The 16,104-nt window shown below is 39.1% G+C and overlaps 1 pseudogene across 1 annotated transcript in view; it reads left to right on the top strand.

Moving 5' to 3' along the window:
* The first annotated feature begins 398 nt into the window (after nucleotides 1-398).
* Nucleotides 399-16,104, top strand: part of LOC143172058 (poly(A) RNA polymerase GLD2-like) — a 37,038-nt pseudogene continuing 21,332 nt past the window's right edge. The window contains exons 1-6 of the transcript XR_012997285.1: nucleotides 399-453; nucleotides 4,485-4,685; nucleotides 8,000-8,249; nucleotides 8,850-8,965; nucleotides 9,070-9,158; nucleotides 9,916-9,991. The product of XR_012997285.1 is annotated as a poly(A) RNA polymerase GLD2-like (transcript). The remainder of the gene's footprint in view (nucleotides 454-4,484; nucleotides 4,686-7,999; nucleotides 8,250-8,849; nucleotides 8,966-9,069; nucleotides 9,159-9,915; nucleotides 9,992-16,104) is intronic.

A 16,104-nucleotide genomic window follows, 5' to 3' on the forward strand; every position in this document is an offset into this window, starting at 1 on the left:
TCCAGCCCCAGCCTAAGGACCGAGCCGATACCTCCGCGGCCTGACAGAGCTGCGCAGGAACGGGGCGGCCGCAGGCGACTACCCCCCGCCCCCCACACAACGCACAGCACCGCCTGTGCTTGTAAGCGCGGCGGCTCCCCGCCGCGCCGCACCCGCTGCACCTCAGCGGGCAGCTGCCCCGGCCCTAGGGCTTCCCTGCGCCGGGGGACCGCGCAATATTCGCCAGCGCGGCCTCACACGCCGCCAGCCTGCTGCTGAGGCAGCCGCCCTGGCCGGCTCCGCTGCCGGTAACGGCCACCGACCCCAAGACCGCGCGCCGCCGCAACCCCCCCCCCGCCCTCGAGGCACAGTGAGGGGGCGAAGAAGACACACGGGCAGGGGCCGCACGGCGGGGCAGAGGCAGTGCGAGGGCTGGGCGGGGTGGTCATTTCCTGCCGGCGTCTCTGTATCCGGGTGAGAGGGCAGCCCTCAGCTGGAGGGGTTGTTATCTGCTTCTGGTTTGTGTTGTTGTGGGGTACTGTGGGTGAGGGAGTTGTTCGTCGTTTGCGGGCTTGCCCCGCTTGCCTCTGCTCAGGCCTGGCGTGAGTTTCTCGGTGGGGTGCAGGTGTCCTGTGTCGTTATGGGGAGAGGTGCCAGGGGAGTCGGGGCCCGGGGGGTGAGAGGGGGGTCCAATAGTGTTGCCTTGTGGTCGGGTGTCCCGGCCGCCTCCCGCTGGGCTGCCGAGTGTTGAGGTGGGGGGCGAGGTGTGTGAGCACTGTAGGGGGCTGGTGGGGCCCTAGGCGCCGCGGGAGCTGCGTCCCCTCAGGGGCTCCGGGGTCGTGTGCGCTTGGGCTTGTTTACACGGAAAGTGTACTGGTATTTACTTGTGTGCTTCCCTCAAAAGTACACGCTTATTTGGAGGAAAATTGCCTACTGGGGGAAGTGTACCTGAATTGTAAAGCTTACGAGATTCTTTTTGGAGAGCCTAGCAATTTCCGCCATGGTAATCTCTACTGAAAGTCACCGTCAATGCCGTTATAGCTACTGTGAGACAACAATGTTGCTACGCTGTTTTGTTTTGGGTTTTGATTTAGGGAAGGTAACTCCTTCATTGCTGTTCTTTCTGGTATTTACAACTTCAAAGAGTGAAAAACCTGTTACTTTTACAAATAAATCTCGAATTCTGATGCTGATGCATTATATCCATCAACTCCTTATGTATACTGTATGTAATGCTGAGAGTGCCTGAGATGCTTAGAGATGAATGAGGTATGTTAACAGTTGTTACATTGCCTGTCCGTACTAGAAATGGAAAAGTTTAAGAGATTTGTTTCTGTGACGCATAGGTCCTTTCTCTTTGTTAGAAATGATTAATTTCTCACTGGAGCCCTTACTATGTCCACTTCCTTCCTTAAAGTGACTTAATTGGTGTTTCTGCATCTGTGTGTTTTGGTTTGTATTGTTTTATGATTTTTGGACTGCACATAAATATTATTCAGACTAAATGTAAATGTCAGGTGACTTTCTCATCATGCAATTCACTTTCTCTCATCAGCAGAGTTGTAAGTAAGTATCTCAAAAATAACTTTTAATAATACATAACACTTCCCCCCACCTCCAAACAAAACTGAGAGAGAAAACTGTAAGAACAGTTATCTTGACAGCTTTTTCTTGGAGCTAGTACAGCAATGTCAATGTAGGTAGTATCCAGTTTTTCACTAGTGTGGGCTGTCATCCCAGGAAGTAAGGAACAATGTCAAAACAGAGAAAATAAACTCCTTGGAATTTATTTGCTGAAGTTCCATGCTAATGCTGCCCGCAGTGACAGTTGGAGCTGTCTGAGGAGGTAAAAAATATGACAAGAGTCCACAGTGGTAGGTGAAAGAAGACTTCAAGGCCATGGAAACAATGAGACTGTACTACAATAAAGTTAGGAATAACTGATTTTATTTCAGTGTATGAGAGAATGCCTATTAATATAACTTAATACAATTTTTTTATATATATATATATTTATTTTGGTAACGGAGGGAGAGAACCTAAAAGTGATACTTTAATTTTATTCCGAACTTAGACTACTGTGCGGTGATAGGATTTCTATGCTGGTGCATGGATCTGTTAGTACTTTTCCCAATTGTATTATTGCAACATTGGGTTGATAAAAAGGTTTTTATGTAATAATTAGGGAAACACTGCCATTGCTCTTATAGAATCATAGAATAGTTTGGGTTGGAAGGGACCTCTAAAGGTCATCTAGTCCAACCTCCCTGCTGTGGGCAGGGACATCTTCAACTAGATAAGGTTGCTCAGAGCCCCGTCCAACCTGACCTTGAATGTTTCCAGGGATGGGGCATCTACAACTTCTCTGGGCAACCTGTTCCAGTGCTTCACCACCCTCAGCGTAAAAAATTTCTTCCTTATATCTAGTCTAAATCTACCCTCTTTCCGTTTAAAACCATCATCCCTTGTCCTATCGCTACAGGCCCTACTAAAAAAATGTCTCCATATTTCTTATAATCCCCCTTTAAGTACTGATAGGCTGCAATAAGGTCTCCCCGAAGCCTTCTCTTCTCTTGGCTGAACAACCCCAACTCTCTCAGCCTTTCTTCATAGGAGAGGTGTTCCATCCCCCTGATCATTTTTGTGGCCCTCTTCTGGACCCGCTCCAACAGGTCCGTGTCTTCCTTATGCTGAGGGCTCCAGAGCTGGACGCAGTACTCCAGGTGGGGTCTCACCAGAGCAGAGTAGAGGGGCAGAATCACCTCCCTCGACCTGCTGGCCACGCTTCTTCTGATGCAGCCCAGGATACGATTGGCCTTCTGGGCTGCGAGCGCACATTGCTGGCTCATATCCGGCTTTTCATCCACCAGTACCCCCAAGTCCTTCTCGGCAGGGCTGCTCTCAATCCCTTCATCCCCCAGCCTGTATTGATACCGGGGGTTGCCCTGACCCAGGTGCAGGACCTTGCACTTGGCCTTGTTAAACCTCATGAGGTTCACACAGGCCCACTTCTCGAGCTTGTCCAGGTCCCTCTGGATGGCATGCCGTCCCTCTGGCGTGTCGACCGCACCACTCAGCTTGGTGTCATCTGCAAACTTGCTGAGGGTGCACTCGATCCCACTGTCTATGTCATTGATGAAGATATTAAACAGTACCGGTCCCAATACAGACCCCTGCGGGATGCCACTCGTCACCAACCTCCATCTGGACATTGAGCTGTTGACCACTACCCTCTGGATGCGACCATCTAACCAATTCCTCACCCACCGGACAGTCCACCCATCAAATCCATACCTCTCCAGTTTAGAGAGAAGGATGTTGTGGGGGACCGTGTCAAAGGCCTTGCAGAGGTCCAGATAGACGACATCTGTAGCCCTTCCCTTGTCCACTGATGTAGTCACTCCATCATAGAAGGCCACTAGGTTAGTTGTGTTTTCTAAATGTTCCACTTGTTTGAAAAAACTTCTTTCTCTTGTATTTGTATCCCTGTATTACACTAATGTGGTAAATATTTATATACAAAGTATTGAGATCAGTCATGAACAACTGTGTTTCAGTGGCACATCTTCGTTTGCAGAGTTCTTATTTAAGACTGAAGTGAAAAACAAATGAAGAAACTTGAAAGTAATGTCAGGTTTTCACTGCAGTGAAGAGATATATATATATATAGTATTGATAACTGGTTTTAAAAATCTTCTAATGTGGTCTTGCCATGTAAAGTCTGAACTCTTATTGTTTCCAACATATAAGTTGAACTTAAGGTAAAATACTGATTATTTGTAAAATGGATGTAACGCACAATTTAACCTATTCTAGAGGCAAAGATTTTCATCCAGCCTTTCTGCTAATGTATAATGCATATAATGATACAAGATCAAACAGCAGTCAGTTGTGCCAGAATCAATTTTAAAATATAGAAAAATGCAGATTTACTATCACAGGCTCCATTCTGTTAGCGCACGCATAAAATAACACGATGTAGATGATATTCTTAAATCATGAGTAGATTACTTTCCAATTGCTGTCACCATTTGGCTGCTTCTTTGCTTATGTTATGAAAAAAACCACTAATTTTGTTTATAGTTTATGATCAGCTGCATCTTCATGTTCTTATGATGAAGTCAAGTGTTCTTTCCCTTATATTGTGAACATCATTGTGGAACATTTGAAATAAGAAACATGTTCCACTAAAATATGTTACTTTTCCTTGAGATGAAAACTCTTATGTTTTGTTTCATGTAACTTTCATAAAATTAAATTTAAAATGGAGGGGAGCAAATAAAAATTCACTTTTAAAAGTAAGTAAGTAGTAATTGTGAAACTTAGAAAATACAGTACTTTTATTTAGCATCTTCTGAAAGGAGATAAAACTAGCCCACAATCATGATTCTTTTAAGCAGTCTGTGGAAATATATTCTAGATTATTTCAATTTTTAAACCAGAAGTTTAAAAGGTTACTAGTATTTCTTGTTGCCTAATTCTGATTTTTTTTTTTTTAAATGTAGGTAAAAGGCTATGTGTTCACTTCAAGTAGAAAGGAGCATGTTCCCAAATTCCTCCAACTTGGGTTGTCTACCCTTCCCTCCAAAACATCATCAACAAAGTAATTTCTTCAATAAGCTTCCTCTAAATATACCACTTACTCTTCTCTCTCACCAGCAAATTATTGATGCTCAGTTTAACTTTCAGAATGCAGCATAAGTACAGTAAGATTCGATAGTGGGGATTGGGTTGAAAAAGAGTGTTAACTGTCTCTTGAAAGAAGTATTCCTGTTTATAGAGGATGTTTTTCACTGTTTTTAACATTAGACTGTATTAAACTTTAAAAAATAGGAAGGTGTCGTGTAAAACAGAGCTGTATCACTTCTGTTGGTGACCTGCAAGTTTTAATGCTCTCCTGTGTTGTGTGTAATGCATGAGATGCTATTGCACTGTTTAGAGTTAATAATCCACAGTTCAGTAGCTTGAAGCTACTTGAAGCAAGTTGATGCAACTGCTTTACAAGAGTATCTATATTAACCAATTGAAACCTAAATGGCAAGTTCAGTTAAGCAGGACAGCTAAAAAAGATGAATACTGGTATTACTATTTTCGTGACCATAGATACATACAGACTACGTAAGTGTACTTTTCTTTAAAATCAACAGAAGTGCAGTGAGAAAATTTTGTGAGTTCTGAATACTCAGTGATGAATAAGGTAAGTTCAGTAGTGGGGAGGGGAGTAAAAGAAACTTACCACAAAAGCCATTCAAAATGTAGCATTTGTCTGTGTAGGCTTAGATTGTACAGACAGTGAAACATGTAATGCGAGGAGAAAAAAAAAAACCAAAAAACTACTATTCATTTGACAAATCAAACTAATGATTGTATTGAGCTACACAGGTCATAAAACTAATGTCTCATTTTCAAGCATAAGCTTGTATTTCCTCGTTAAGTCATTTATCACAGAAATTCAAATATATTTGAAGAGATATAGCGATCTTACAGACAGCCCCTTGGCATCTGAACTCTTCATTAAGAAAAAGTCGTACTGAAAGCTGATTAGTGATTGAATACTATGGTCTATCCACAATGAAGAATAAAAGAGGACATTCATGTTTTGTTTATACATCAAGTATTGCATATAAGCTAACCAGTATGGGGGTATTCACACATTTTTTTAATTAAAAAAAAGCATGAAATCAAATGTTCATATGTATCAATGAATTAACTATTAATAAATCTACAGTTATTTCTTGTAGTCAGAAAAGCTGGCACAGCTTTTGGGGACCTAGACAGATAGTATTATTAATGAAACAAGTTTAACTGAAGAGACCTCAAGTCACCATTTCAGTTTTCAAATCTGAGAGAAGTTCTGATAACATTACCCACCTACAGCTTTAAAGCAACTCACAATGTAACGTTAAATCAAAACATGATGCTGTTTCAGCTTATTTTAACTGAAAAGAACTTACATAAACTCATCTTCAGCAAAAATACCTTAAAAAGAGTTGACTCAAGATCTAAGGATTAACTAGTTGATTGCAAATCTCTTAACACAACATAGCTTTCCATTAACCAGACTGGTCAAGAGGAAAACATGCATACAGCATGAAACCAAGAACTTCTTTAGTTCATGTGATGTTTATATACTCAACTATAGCTTAATACAATATATTTAATTGTACTTATTTTCTCATCTCTGTCGTGGTTTAACCTCAGTCGGCAACTGAGCACCACGCAGCCGCTTGCTCGCTCCCCCCACCCACAGTGGGATGGGGGAGAGAATTGGAAGAGCACAAGTGAGAAAAACTCGTGGGTTGAGATAAAAACAGTTTAATAATTGAAATAAAATTATAATAATAATATGATAATAATACTACACAAAGCAAGTGATGCACAGTACAATTGCTCACCACCCGCTGACCAATGCCCAGCCAGTCCCCGAGCAGCAGCCCCCCTGGCCAGCTTTCCCCAGTTTATGTACTGAGCATGATGTCACATGGTATGGAATGTCCCTTTGGCCAGTTTGGCTGTGCCCCCTCCCAGCTTCTTGTGCACCTGCAGCCTTCTCAGTCAGTAGAGCATGGGAAGCTGAAGAGTCCTTGACTAGTGTAAGCACTACCTAGCAACAACTAAAACATCGGTGTGTTATCAACTTTGTTCTCATCCTAAATCCAAAACACAGCATTGTACCAGCTACTAGAAAGGAAATTAACTCTATCCCTGCCGAAACCAGGACAATCTCTTAAATCTGGAAGAGAAACAGCATACAGGAAAGTTCTGAAGACAGATTACATAAGGCTTCCTTCCTATCAGCTGATTCACAGAACTATTAAAAACTGTGCAAACACATCATTTCAGAAATAGTAGTTGATATAAGGAGAAGAAAGTAATTTTTTTCCTAGAATGTTAAGAGAAACTAAAACCACACATTCATCTGAAATTCCTCTTTCTGTTGCAACTAAGGTAACAAAGGAAGCTATGTAAATTCAAGTAAATTTATTTTGAAAAGTAGAAAAATTGTTTCCATAAAATTCCTCTTAAAAAAAAGAACTTATATATGCTTGAATTTAGCACTTTATATTTGAAAAATATAACATCACATGATTAAGAACATCAGGAGAAACATCTAGCATGTCATTAGAAAAACATCACAATTCCCATAAAACACTGAAGGGGCAGTCTTAGCTTGACAAATTAACAGGAAGAGAACACTCACTTTATTGACACAAACTCTCTTATAGTCAAGCACAGACTATGATCTATTGCAGTATTACAATAAAATATGCAAGTCACAGTTCTGTAAGGCCACAGCTGTTGGAAGATAAAAACTACACGTACTAAGTCACTTATAGTACTAAAATTCTCAAAAGCAGATACACGAATGCTTTAAAGATTCATGACATGGCCTGTTTCATCAAAAAAGTTTTATTCAGTATTCTTGCAATTTCTAACAAAATTCAGGCTGCACAAGAAATTGATATTAGACAAACTTCATCATGGGTACGTTACAACCAGAATTAATCACACACAAAGAACTTACTTTCTTCCTCGGAATGACATGGGGGCTGCAGACATATATACTGGACTGCCATTTCCATAAGTCAACGGCTGCAGTGTAACAGCTGGAATAGTTGCAAGGTTCCCACTCAGAGCCCAGGAAAGACTACAGTCCATAATTGTTATTCACATAATAACTAAGATGCTTTTTTGGAGTTGGTATTTTTTCTTAAGTAAATACTAAACTCAGTAAGACCTGCCATTTTTTTCTTAGAAGCAATACATCTGTCCTTTCTATTCAAAATGAAGAGATGTTTTAGTATATATTGTATTTTTCATTAAAAAAAAAAAAAGAAAAAGATGGCCATTCTTCAGAGCACACATGTAAAAAGAGGTTAGCAAAAAAATTAACAAGACAGCATTAAAGTTAAGAGCCTAAAGAACACCATCATGTCTTCAGACCTAACCCCCAAAATAAACGTTTCTTAAAAGTAGTAGTTAGTCTACTACTAGTCTGCAGTAGTTTTTTTTTCCTTAGGAGACTAAGTGAACAGAGCGTTCCATATGATGTCAAATGGCAGCGATTTCATTCACCTCATTGTGAAACAACTGTAGTTAACCAAGCAGTGCCTTTACCAGAAGAACGTAGATATTCCTTCCCAGGATCAATTCCATCTCCACTGTTCCATGCACATTACATACCAGATTTAACTGGATGTGTCCCTCCATTGCAAGATACTTCACTTCCAGACCCTATAGAAACCACGCTCCCTGTGGCAAAAGATAAGGTAATATCTTTCTTTGCCTGTGCTTTAAATCTGCCTTCTGAGTAGGCAGGGTCCAATGGTTGTGGGAGACCACAAAAATTTCTGCAAGGTTCTTTGATAGTGTCTTGGGGTCTCTATTGCTGAGCTGTCATTAGAAGGAATATCAATAAATGTAGCTGCCACTATGGTCCTATATAGCCTCCTTGTGTGTTTGGTTTTGGAGCATTTTGGGGGGGTAGGGGTGTTGTTTGCTTGTGTTGTTTGTTTTTCATACTAATGTCAGGAAATCTACGTGTCTGTCAGCAGAAGATATCTCTGGTCTTTCACTGCTTATTCCCTGAAAAGCTGCAGATACTGATGGGGTAACAATTATTTTCTGTGGCTAGACATTTTATAACAGATTGAACAAATTTAAATTTTAAAACTTTGCAGAAATTTCTTCCGGGGATGTGTTCAAGATGAATTCAAGTGCGGTAAAACTCTAGACAATGGAATAGATCACGTGAAACTTTTTTTTTTTTCTTTCCCCCCCCCAGTCTTCTATATTTGATGTAATTGCATCTCTGGCAGGAAAGAATGTTCAGTTCTCTTTATCTTTACTTTTTGAATGTGTGTGTCAAGTTAAGTCAGCAGGTTTTGGAGTTGTTTCAAGTATGTCAGCAACAGACCTGTGATTTGAACAGAAAAAAGCTTTGCAAGAACAGAACTCCAGAGAGAAATTCAGCGTATTTTTCCATGTATGTTTTGAATTTGATTACTTAATATCAGTTTGAATGTTCTTCCATCCTCTTAAACTATGACATGTTGCATCAGTTTTTATTCCGTGATTCTTCTGTTACAGAGAGCAGGCTCTTCTTGGTTGGGTCCTCGCTAAATGGGTTTGGCACTTGTAGCAGTGATGGTGACTTGTGCTTGGTGGTTAAAGAACCAGTAAGTAATTTAAAAAATACATAGTTTAAAAAAAAGTCTATTTTTAAAATGTGTGTGCTTTTATAAGGCTGGATTCTAAAATGAGAAACAAACGTTCAAATCCTTTTGATAACATATTTTTGCACTTAATACTTATGAACTGTGGGTCCAATAATGTTGCAAATATGAATTTAACAGGTGAACAAAAAACAGCAAAATGGAGAAGTAAGTTGCCTAAGATCATGAAGAAAATTGTTTAAAGAACTCTAACTCATTTTAGATGCAGGAACAATTTTTAATAAGTACAATTTTTTTATTTCTTTATTTAGATTCATAGCCGCTAATTTTAGCGAGCAGGCATAAGAAGGAATGATATGCAAAATATCTTAAGTATTTTTGGTGAGAGAAAATGTTTGAGTAGAATTTAAGTTGAGAGAAAAGATGATAAAAAAAAAATCTAAATAGAGCATAATTTTGAAAGAATTGAAACATTGAAAAGGAATTACATTTTTGTATAAGTGGGGCTAGCTTTCTCTCAAGTTCTGTGATTTGTGAGTGTCTGATAGTTACTTGACATATTGAATATGAATTGTTCTGTCTGGCTTTTTCTACACTAAATGTATTTGTAGACTGAGGAATGCGTTCATACTCACGTACATGTATTATTGTGAGAATATTTTTTTTATTTGAAAAGTAAAGCATGCTTATATAATAAGAATAAGGAACATTTAAATGGGAGATACCATTTTTTTTCTTTAATTTTAATATCATATTTCAGGTAAATCAGAAGACTGAAGCAAGGCATATACTCAGCTTAGTCCAAAAACTCTTCAGTACTAAACTTTAAGTTCCTGGTACAGTGAGGTGGTAAGATTATTGGCAGTCCTGGAAGAAGTATTGATGCACAGTTGTAACTAATTTATGTAATTGCATGTTGTCTAACTTCTAATCACAGTATTGTTTGGAGAAAAGCTATAAATATCTAGTAATGTTACTTATCTTGGTGCTGATGGATAGTAATTAGAAAAACATAAAGGTTGCCTTCCAAACTAGTGGACTTCAAGAACAGGTAGCATCTAAAATGACTTTTGAATAGTGGACCACAATTGTGCGTGGGGGGGGGAAGTGGATTTCTGTTTGGGAAACCTGTTAGTGAAATTGTACTACTCTTTTAGATTGCAGTGCCTTCCTGGGGACAATACTCTAAGGATTTGTAAAATAAGATATCGCTCACAATAGACTGTGCAGAACTTTTTTTTTTTTGGGGGGAGGGGGGAGAAAGGACGACTTGATACCAGTGGAATAGTTAACTTAGCTGCCCAGTGAAGAAAATATTAAATGTTGACAGCACCAGGACACATAGGAGAAGCAGGTCAATTCATAGATCTAATAAGTTGTTGTTTAGACTCCCTTCAGATGAAGAATTCACTGGGGCAGTTCTTGACTTAAAAGTGAAAGCCTCCTACTTCAGAGAGGTTTTTGTGCCCTCCTTTGAATTATAAAAGATTCTGTCACTTATTAATATCAATGACTGTGTCCCCTTAGTTCTCAGACTTGTGATATATTCTTTGATGTTACTCCTTATATTGCTGTTCTGAACAGTCCTGTAATAGTAAAAGGAACAAACCATAAATTTTAATGTAGACTTCAAAATGTCTTCACTGGCAGGTGTGCATACCCAGATTTCAACAGCTCACTTGAGGAGAGATTTGATATATCCATCTCAGAATAGGCATCTGATATACAATAGCAATAAGTCATTAAATATTGATGTTTGCATAAGTGGTCCAGAACTTAGTCTGAGTATGCCTAGGATGCAAGTTGTTCTAGTGCTGAGAAGCACAGTGATAAAATAATTGTGTTTTCAGGGACCAGAAAGGGAGCATCTAAATAAATTATCACCCTCTTCTTTTTTTTCCAAGAGGTTGTGTTCTGTGACAGTTTTAGACAAAATCAAGTTTGTTTGCCAGTAACGGAAAGACATGATGGTCATGTGGGAGTGATCCCTGAAGGTTTTTTGTTTGTGTCATTGCTCATTTCTGATGCTTTCCAAATTCTCTGTTATCTTGCAGGTGCCTTTGATCAGCTTCATTTAATCAAAATGTTTTGTGGAAGGTGGGGCAGGACAAAACACTGTTGATATTACTGCTCCTGTCAGACTGTTGTAGTTGTGGTATGTAGACCTCTTAGATCATCTCTTCATAATTTTAACATCGCTATGGGCATGAATTCCTGTACCTAGCCATCTATCCTTGTGTCTGTGTATGGGTGTTCTGTGGATAGAACTGATAGACAAAAGTTGTTTGAAAACATTCCCCCGATTCAAAATGAAAAGGCTTTTCCATATGGGTCTTACAATTTGTAAGTGAACTAAATCCAAATGGAATCTCAACTATGCTAAGGTTCAGTACTTCTGAAACAAGGGAGTTGCCCAGTTATTTTGATTAAAGCTTATTTAGGCAAATATAACTGCTGTCATCCAAAACTTCAAAATAGCTTGTGGGTTGTTGGGGTGGTTTTTGGGGGGGAGTGGGGGTGTCTCCCAAGCTAGATTTCAGAAGCTAATAGATTCATATACTTTTTCTCTGCCTCTGGGGAGATGATCTTAGCAGTATGCTTCAGTGGTGTCCTGTTGGCACTCCTGTGGGTTTGTGGAGTCAGGCTTACGTGCTCAGAAATGTCTGTTCATCGTCAGCTCCAAATTGGCTGCTAAGTTGTTTGTGGTTGGTTGGTTGTTTTTTTTTTGTTGTGGTTTTTTTTTTTTAATAGAATCATAGAATCATTAAGGTTGGAAAAGACCTCTAAGATCATCGAGTCCAACCGTCGACCCAACACCACCATGCCCACTAAACCATGTCCCTAAGTGCCACATCTACATGTCTTTTAAATGCTTCCAGGGATGGGGACTCAACCACTTCCCTGGGCAGCCTGTTCCAATGTTTAACCACTCTTTCAGTAAAGAAATTTTTCCTCATGTCCAATCTAAACCTCCCCTGGCGCAACTTGAGGCCGTTTCCTCTCGTCCTATCACTAGTTACTTGGGAGAAGAGACCGACACCCACCTTGCTACAACCTCCTTTCAGGTAGTTGTAGAGCATGATGAGGTCTCCCCTGAGACTCCTCTTCTCCAGGCTAAACAACCCCAGTTCCCTCAGCCACTCCTCATAAGACTTGTTCTCCAACTAGAACTGCAATTTCTTGTTTAAGAGATTTCCTACCTTCTACTGTCTTCAGAAGTCAGCTGCCACTTAATCAGCAAATGTGGGATCTACAAGTACATATATTTAAAGAAAAAGCATACAGAAATTGTAATTCTTCTGAGACATTACTTCAACTTGAACTAGAATTCTAGATTTGCAGCCTTAAAAGGGTTAGCATGAGTGCATGTATGCTGCTGCTGTGTACAAGCAAGTGTAAGATTTGTCTGTACCAAGCTTCTTTAAGAATTGCAATTTCATTCAAACAGTCTGTATTTTATTGCATGTGCTTTTTAACAACCTAAAAGGTATGAAGCTTCTGATCATTATTTTTAGGTTTTGTGCTGTCCAGTTAATACATATGCTATCCTGTAATCTTACTAGTTAAGTAGTTCCTTCTTTCTTTCCGCTGCGGAAGAAAGACTGCAGCATGTTCTCAACAAGTGTGTGAGCTGTCATTAAACGTATTCCTTGCTTCACACAAGAGAACAGAAATAAACGTAGTTTGGGCTGGATGTGAAAGCTAACTAAATATATGTGCCGAAATGTAAGAGAAATGAGAAGGGGGAGGAAAGATAAAATGTTATTTAAAACTAAGTTCTTGGGCTGGTTTTGTGACAGAGTTAAAGGGCTAAAAAAAGAAATAATTTTTCATAAGGAGGAGATTTGTGGCATAGGTAATGTTCTAGAGCTTTTCTAGCCTTTTCCCAGACCACTGCAGTTTAGGAACTTGGGAGAAGTTTGGTTTTTTTCTAGCTGTGCCTCTCCTAACATCTTCCTCTTTGTTCCTGCACTCTGTGGTATTCCTGTACGTTCCAAAATAAGGGCTATAAGAAGAGTGTGATTTTTTTTTTTTTTCTGCTTATTTCACCTTAATTCCATGATTGATTGATAAATTGGAAAACATTCCAAAGAAAAGTCTGTCTTTTAGTTAAATCATCTTCAGAAGTGCCACCTCTCTTATCCTTTATATACAGTTAACTGTGATTGTTAGATTAGTGTTTCATTCTGGGAGGTTTGGGAAGTGGATTCAAAACTTATCTAAACTCCAGCTTATTTCAGTTTCAGGCTTGCAAAAGGTAACAAGTGTGAGCAAGGAATTTGAGCCCATCAAATTTAAAGTCTTATAGCAGAGGCTTTTCTGTGTTGCCATTCTGCATGTAGAATAATGACTGAAATGAAGATACTTTTTTTTTTTAATAGTCTAGTTGCAGAGTAAAGCAGGAAAAAACTTCTGATATTTATTCAGTCTTTATGGGATGTGTTAGTCTTAAAGGTATTGTGTTTCTCCTAGAGTAGAGAGATGTAAGGATATCGGTAATACGTCTTCTGTTTCAAAGACTAGCAGAGTATGTGTAACTTCCATGTATTTGTTCAGATACCTGCACGTATCTTTTTTTTTCTTTTTTTTTTTTTTTTTTTACAATACTGGCTAACACCCTTAGAACTGTATGCTCAAGGCAACATCTTTTAGAAATGTGAATTTGGGTGATAACTGTTAATAACGTATTGAAGAGAGTGTAATCTAAACCACTGAGAGTAAACCTCAAACTGATTACTCTCTTTAGATTCATCCAGTCTAGGCAGGATTCATTTGAACAACAACTTAGCAGTACTGAGTTGACCGGTGTTTACTATTTGAATAAATAACAAAGAGCTCATTTTCTCTTAGTTATACAAAGAAGTGCTGTAGTATTGAGACTAGGATATCAGAATGGAATTCGCATAATAGTTGTCTAGTGGGGAACGTGCAACAGCTAGGACAAGAAAGGGAACTTTGAACTTGAATGACCTTGAAGGACTTTACAGGTAGGTGAGAACAAAATACTGCATGGTGGTATAGACATAAGTCTTTCTTTTCCAAACATTGCGTGGAAAGAAAAACATTCTGTTTAAAAAAGGACCCTTTGTTCTCTGTGTATTCCTATGTGGCTAGGGTTGAGATCCTCTTCAAACTTTTTCTTCCCTCTGTCTCACTCACGGTAACATTGTAAATGAGGTAGAACAGTCAGAGGGCTGTAGTAAAAGTGACCCGGAAACACTGTTTCTCAAGCTTGACATGTTTCCCTGGGGAATTTTTTACAACTATACAGTTATCTCTCAACTTCCTGCCATAGATGTAAAAGTTAACTTATTAACTATACTCCTGTTTGCTTTACTTCATCATACTGGTGATAAAACTTATGTGATGCCATTCTAAACTCATTAAGTGTTCAGAATGTCTTATTTACCTAGAAGAATATTCACATACAAATATTCCTCTCAGCTGAAAATGTAGTCAGATAAAATTAAAAAAACCAAAACAACAACCTAATTCATATTGCTCCTATTCAGACTGGTTTAGAGTAGATACTCCTGGTATCATGTGTTTATTAAGTTTATCATATGATGTGAGCAATATACATTAGTTATTCATGGCCTACCGCAAATTTATTATATACTTATGTTTCATTCTGTGTTCTATTAAAGGTATGTAGTTCTCTAAGGCTTGTATATAGTCCTCATTCAGTTTATAAAATATTCTTTAATGTGGGTGGAAGAAAATGTTTCTGTTTAGTCACAGACATGGTTTTGCAAAAAGATATCACTTTGCAAGAAAAGCAAATGAATTCCAAACATCAACAATTAATTCATCCTGTGCTGGGTTGTACCCTCCTAGATTCTTCACGACTCTGGATTCAGATTTCTGTGTCACCCAATTTCTCTTTCTGTAGTATAACCCTATCGATGAGACCAGGCTACAGGTGCAGGATGCCAAAGATCTTTTTGGCATATACCATGTTTGGGATTAATATTTTGTACAATTGCTTAATCTTTTATTCTGCAAAAGAAAAGAGAGATTTAAGCTGTTTAATCTGAAATTCTGCATGAATGGGTTATATTATTTATTAAATAGTGTTTAGTCTTCTTTGAAGTGATTATATTCTTTTTCATTACAGCTGAAGTGGCATCTGTGACTCTATCATAGGCATGCCTAAAACCATGGAGCAGCTACGTGGAATTCTTTGCGTGTCTTTCGGTGTAGCTCCTCTGGTCATAGCATCAGGGTCAGAGAGTCATTTTACTAAGGCATTTATTCAATCTGTACATGTTTCAGAATTTCACATCCTGTGTTTGTGACTGTCATGTATACCAGGGAAGAAACAATCTAATGCTTATGTACAGTCGAGATTCTGCTAACAGTGTTATCGGTGTGAGACAAGAAAGAGGGTACCAGCAGCAAGTCACTGCCTTCTAACATCCTCTTTGCTCTTTCACCCTTGGGAAACAGATCGGGACTGTGTTGGACTGGATTTTTTTTGTTTGTTGTTCTTAGCCAACTAATTTGACATGAGTACCCATCAAGTGTTGGGATGCACTTGCAGACAAGGATGTATTTGGAAGTGGATTACTAGAACGAGTGCAGTTAATTTCTCAAGAGCCCTTCAGAAACTGTCATAGTGAGGAAACTCGAATTGCTATGGCATGCAGATAGATACTGTTGTGGATGGAGTGAGACTGCACTTCACTCGTAAGAGAGAAGCAACAATACTTCATTGATAGAAAACAGTGAGTTAAAGTGTGAATTAACAAAGTTCAATGGTAAATGCGACAGTGAATGAAATTCGATGGCAAGGCACACTTGATTATTTACTGCATAGAGGACAGGGTCAGACAAAACTGTCAGGGAGACCCTCCCGTTGAGTCATGAGGTTCAGAAAGGACCCCCTGTTACCATAAGTCAGCAGGTGAAAAACTCTAAGACTCAATTTGGAGTTTTAGAAAGCAGG

Source organism: Aptenodytes patagonicus, chromosome W (genome assembly GCF_965638725.1).
Source record: "Aptenodytes patagonicus chromosome W, bAptPat1.pri.cur, whole genome shotgun sequence".
Classification (NCBI taxonomy): domain Eukaryota; kingdom Metazoa; phylum Chordata; class Aves; order Sphenisciformes; family Spheniscidae; genus Aptenodytes; species Aptenodytes patagonicus.